Raw genomic sequence first — 5,729 nt, 5'->3', positions numbered from 1 at the left:
ATACTTAGAACAGACAATGTAGTTCTTCCAAGCTGAACTCTGCAATGCACAAGGTCGAACGGCAGTGGCCCCACCGGGTGTATCTGCGTTGCAGTCAAGTCACGCCGAACACAGAGCACTGTTCTCCACACTGACACGCCGGGTTGACCAAAAACATTGTAGCCACTAAGACGAAAGTCCGACTTCGCATATGCTTCACTTATGGCCAGAAGGGGAGTCTGATATTTCAACAGAAACAACTTGAGGTCCGGTACACTCTAAACCCAAATACGCTTATTGTGCCCCTTACGAGAAAAAAACGGCTATTTTAGGCGTTGTTTCCGAAAATCATAGGCGAGACAAATTTTCCCAGCCTTTTATAGCGGTATAAACCCATTTGTAACCCTTATCAGGCGGCACCTCGCTCTTCAGCAGAAATGTGCCGCCTATTGTGCCCCTTACACGGTTGCTCTTCCCTCTCTGCCTCATACATTCTCCTCACCGAACCAACCGAACAGCCCGCGTCTTCAAATGCGTTGTCACATCACTGCGCTGCGCAACGTAGTCCTCCACTATTTTATTGTGCTGACGTGTTAGCTTTAATAATCCACGTTGCTTGATACGCTACGCAATGTACTTTTAGTTTAGCATGGTCCATAGACAGTTGACGGCCTAGTAGTTGACAAAGGTGAAGTGGCGTCAAAGTAGCATCCGGCGGACGACCACAGGCGTCCCTGCCTTGCTTTTCGAATGCATCGGCGCGAACGGTGCGTGCTCTGCCTGTGCAACCTCGGCCGGCAGGATTCTGAAGGTAAGAATTGTGATTACGTCTCATTTTGTAACGATTAATGCGTATGAGATGCTCCCACAGTATTTGGAAAGCCTGCCAGACCAAAAAGCATAGGCTGTGATGCGATACGATATTCACATCAGTGCGCGTTTGCAGACGAGCATTGCCGATTGGCAGCGAAGTGTAAAGTGCCAAATTGAAAGGGCAAGATTAGAGCTCCGTCTCTCTGCAGAGCTCTAAGTATTATTACTAACATTCCCCTGAGATTACCAGTAAGTTTTTGTGACCACGTCGTAGTGTGCTTGGCCCCTCGCACTGCTTGCGACATAATTGCCTGTAATTTGGGTTCCGTAGTTCCGCAGCGTTCTGCAGACTCTGCGTACAGTGCTTGAGTAATAAACAGGTACGGTAGAGCTTGCTGTGCCTGGTTATTACTTAGCTACCATAGTTATTCGCAGGATTTATGGTATTCGCGGAAGCCGCGAAACAGATCACAGACAGCTATGTTGGAAGCAATACATTTTCGGATGGGTCACCTAAAGCGAGGGGGAGTGTTTGGATTTGTTGCTCGATTACCAAAATACAGAGCGGCAGCAGCGAAAATAAGGACTACGAAACGAAATTACGTGTCAAGGAAGAGGACAAAAATTGTGGGAGGCACTTAGGTGTCCTTGCGTGCGTCAATGCGAAAGCATTAGCGTTGACTAATTAATGATCTTAATTATTTGACTAATTGGTGTTGACTAATGTCATTGTGGTCACCGGATTAGTGTTGACTAATTAATGAGGGTTAGTGACTGTTAATTAATTGACAAATTAGTGATAGTTAATTAGATGACTAATCAGCGGCAGTTAATTGGTTGAGTAATTAGTGTTTACTAATTGGTGTTAGTTAATTAGTTGACTAATTATTAATGGTTAACTAGGTGGATATTTTCTGATGACAACCTGCCTCTACCCCATATCATCGTCATCATGCATTTCGCTCTCTCTACCCGTGAGGCAAAAAATGATTTCGCACTAAAACAATAAAGACGGGCACAGTGCACACAGCCACCAAGCAGTGGAGTCGCGCCACTTCGTTGACGTGATCGTTATTGCCTCACGCACTATCTGGAATATGTTGTGATTTTACGTTATTTTTAGATGTCAAACAACAAGGACGCGCGAGGCGTGGTTCGTGATATATGCAAATCTTGTGACTGCTTGGAATTCTATCGAAACGACTGCGGTGCCCCTCTCATGCCCGGATGGTGCGCTTACTGCGGGCATTTGCCAACGGAGCATGCCGCGCTTGGTGAGAGCTTACGCCCATGCACTATTTCTGCTTTGTGACGTATTTTGAACAAGTTAACAGTCTCTGTCACTCGTTGTTTTTACTTCTTTTCATTAGCAGACCTACTTGGTGAAGGTAATCCAAATGCAAGCGGCGTGCAGCCATCTTTCCGGACTTGCCACAAATCGGGGGCGGAGCTGGCCCTGAATCAGGTGAGTTGTGTTTTGTAGCCAAGGGGGCCGGGGTTGGCGCTTGTCCTCCATTGTGCGCGACTACATACCGTAGTTAGAGCATTTAGAAGGCGAAATCTTCGTCTCACATGTAAATCGCGACTCCCTCCCGATTTTCTTCCTCCTATCTTGCTAGTTAACCCATTTTCATACCGCCTAACAACGGATTGTAACACCCAGGTGTAGCATCGGCAGACGAGCCCAGCACTGAGTACACCCAGCAAGCCACCGGAAATTCTACTTCCCAGACAGAAGGGACTACATCAGCTACCCAGGCTACAAGCATGCCAACCACGCCATTTTCAATTTTCAAGCGCGTCGTAGCCAGTCTTCGCTGTTTTCGTCTTCTTTTGTTTTGTGGTGTAACATCACCGGATGTGGCAAAGGGTTTGCCACCTATTCTTGTCTTCGTACTCCATGATACCTACCTGTCCTCGACATCGCTGTGATATGGAGATTTCTTGTGTTTCGTACACTGGCCCAGTTGAGAAGTATGAACTGCTAGTCATTATGGAGCCGCTCACTTTCGTTTAACTACTAGCGCAACTTGTTGGTCGTATTTTTCTCCAATGTTATTGTTTTAACGGTGACAGGTATGAACTGCTGGTCATTGTGGAGCACCTCACTTTTGCTTTAACACATTTTTGTTTTAACTTTTAACGAGGCTGCTTGGTCTTATTTTTCTCCAATGTTATTATTTTACTGTTGACAAGTATCAACTCCCGGTCATTATGGACCAGCTTACTTTAGTTTAACCGTTTGCACAGCTTCCGGGTGGTATTTTTCTCCAATGTTGTTTTACTGTGTGCAATATTTGATTGTCTCAGCCTGTCTTACATTTATTGCGTACGGTGCACATTTTGAGAAGTAAAGTTGTCATGCATCTTCTTGTTACAGTGTTGTGCAACTTTGTCGTGCGGTTTGATTTTGCATGGTAAAGCCACCGTCGACGATGTTATGTGGCACGCGCTACAAGGCCCACGAGGCGGCACACACTACCGTATATTCTGCGTGCTACGAAGTGCCGGAGCTGCAGCCAGTCCGCCTGTACCATTGACATAATCGGTACAACGTGCCACATGCTGTTGCTGGCACAGTGTAGCGTCTAGACTAAGCGGCACCCTTCGACCGACTCTCTGCGCGGCACAAAACATCACTTATTCTAAGTGTCAAAATAATGCAAAAAAGTGCCCCTTATTACGCGTCACACGATTAAGAGTGTAGCTTCGTGCGCAGACCACGCGCATTCCATTGGAGGAGGGTAGCCCCTCTATACAGATGTTCCATGCGTCGCTGTTAGCAGCCTTTCGGTCGCAAGCAAGACCTGCACCTCTGGTAGACCCGCAGCACCCGGAAAAGCAACCAAAAGTGCCTTGAGAACCGCTATGAGCAACGGAAGTAGCACCGCTGCCGAGTCATCACGACTCGTTGCCATTCGACTTGGTTGCTGGGTCGGCGTCACTCGACTCCTACGTGTACTCATCTGGGAAACCGCGGCCCGCTCTGCGACAGCAGCATAGGACTCACACAAAGGAGACGACGACGGGAGAGGAGTTCTGGCATCCAGCTCCAACATGGGCTCTTGGTTGCGGTTCAGAGACCGCTGAGTCCGACCTGGGCGAGGCTTTCTCTTACGGGGCTTTGCCGCAACAGTCGTTTGTTGTTTGGATGGCGCTGTTTCCACCGGGGCATCGTTGCTACTACTGACCCCAGGTCGGCCTGCGCTGGGGAGTACATCCGTTTGGAAGCGCTGGATCGCCGATCTCTTCCGAGGACACAGAGAATGTGAGGCCGCATGTGGTCCACCACAGTTTGAGCACTTGGGCTCACGCCGCGCAGTGCAATCCTGAAGGGTGTGCGAGCCTCAGCAGATCTTGCATCGTGTGGGCCAGCGGCAGTTGCGCGCGAGATGGCCGAAACTCTGGCAGTTATAACATTGGACTGGGCCATCCACGTACTCATAAACGTCATGTGTGCCAAATCCCAAGTGTACCTTGCAATGCACGTGCAATGCATTCATACGCAATGCCATTTGCGAACTCTGCCTAGAATATCCCATGGCATGGTTCGTTCAGTGAACACCAGGGGCCGACTCCCATTTTTATCGGCGCCAATCGGATTACCAGGGAACAAGAAGGGAACGTGGTGACGTCGCATGAACCCCTCGTAGGGATCGTGCCGGCCGGTCGTGGTAGCTTTCTCCAACTGTGTTTGCAAACTTGCTTGCGCAGTGTCAGTACAGTGCAAAGCGAATATTTTTTTTTCCATTCCATGTACAGCGAAGCAACTGTGGCTATGATCGGCACACGGACGCTGACAGATGGAGAGAAGACAGCAGGAAAGAGTTGGGGACAGGGGGGATTTGTATGCGTCCTGGGGGCTTGATCGGTTCATCGTCGTTACGGTCGTTACAGGCTGACGAGTGGCGGAAAATAAAACACGTGCACGGCGCTCTTGGCGCGATACGTGAAGGCCGTGGTACACGTCACGCGCAATGTGTCACGTGCCCACCTGTTTAAATTTCCAGCCCGGCTTTTTGAATTTCCCGCCACTCGTTAGCTTGTGACGACCGTTACGACGATGAAGCGATTAAGCCCCCTGGACCGCCCTCAGGGGGAACTGTGCCGACATTCGTCTGATGGAAAGTCTGCGGGAAATGCGGGGGAAAACCTCAGATAGCACTGCTGGTGCTAGGATTCGAACCTACCACCTCCTTGGCTATCGCAAACCAGCGGATGGTTTTACCGGCTCGGCCATTCTGCTGGTGAAAATGTTTTGCGTCCTGACTCCTGATGGACAGCTTGACGAATCAAACAGGGTTTCGAGCCATGCATCCTTACTGAACGAAACCTCACTGCTCCTTTAAAATCCTGGTACACCAAAATGGTCTTCACTTGCCGTCGCGTCACATTTGGAGCGCACGCGCACTTAACGATAACGCTCGTTATATGCGAGTTCAAGATTGGGGTCCAAGGTTTGCCAGTGTAGCGTGATAAACAAGCCACTGGCTCATTCAGGTCCGTGACGTAGCGTTGAACCGTTGCTTTCGAGAATTACGTTGTCTGGTGGCGTCGTCCGCAGCGATGGGCGCACATCATTTGCATTCCCACTGAGTAATTGATAATTCGTGGGTTTACGTCGCGAGACAACTGTGATCAAGAGCGATGCCACACGGGTCGGTAGGTGGATGAAGTTAGCCCAGCTGGCGATTCTCTAACGTGAGCCTGAATCTTCCCACACGGCACACCGTATTTAAAGGGAACGAAAAGTGAAAAATAACCCCCATATTTTTGCCCACTATCGTGCACAACATCATTGTTTGATAAGACACAGAAAGCACTACTTCTCAATTCGGCATATTTTTTACGTATAAATATTTTGAACATTGCCGGAACATGAACGGTGCTGCCAACAAAAGGGCGAAAAAGAGAAACTTGGGTTTCGGCTGTTTCCG

General features: G+C 49.0%; 1 long non-coding RNA gene across 1 annotated transcript; it reads left to right on the top strand.

The window, feature by feature from the left end:
- Positions 1-618: 618 nt before the first annotated feature.
- On the top strand, positions 619-3,169 carry LOC135390063 (uncharacterized). Its single transcript, XR_010421694.1, has 4 exons — positions 619-790; positions 1,916-2,066; positions 2,166-2,257; positions 2,456-3,169. It is a non-coding gene; the product is annotated as an uncharacterized LOC135390063 (long non-coding RNA).
- Positions 3,170-5,729: the final 2,560 nt, after the last annotated feature.

This window comes from Ornithodoros turicata, chromosome 3, assembly GCF_037126465.1.
Source record: "Ornithodoros turicata isolate Travis chromosome 3, ASM3712646v1, whole genome shotgun sequence".
Classification (NCBI taxonomy): Eukaryota; Metazoa; Arthropoda; class Arachnida; order Ixodida; family Argasidae; genus Ornithodoros; species Ornithodoros turicata.
The sequence above is the reverse complement of the archived record's forward strand: the minus strand, read 5'-3'. Positions and strand labels throughout refer to the sequence as shown.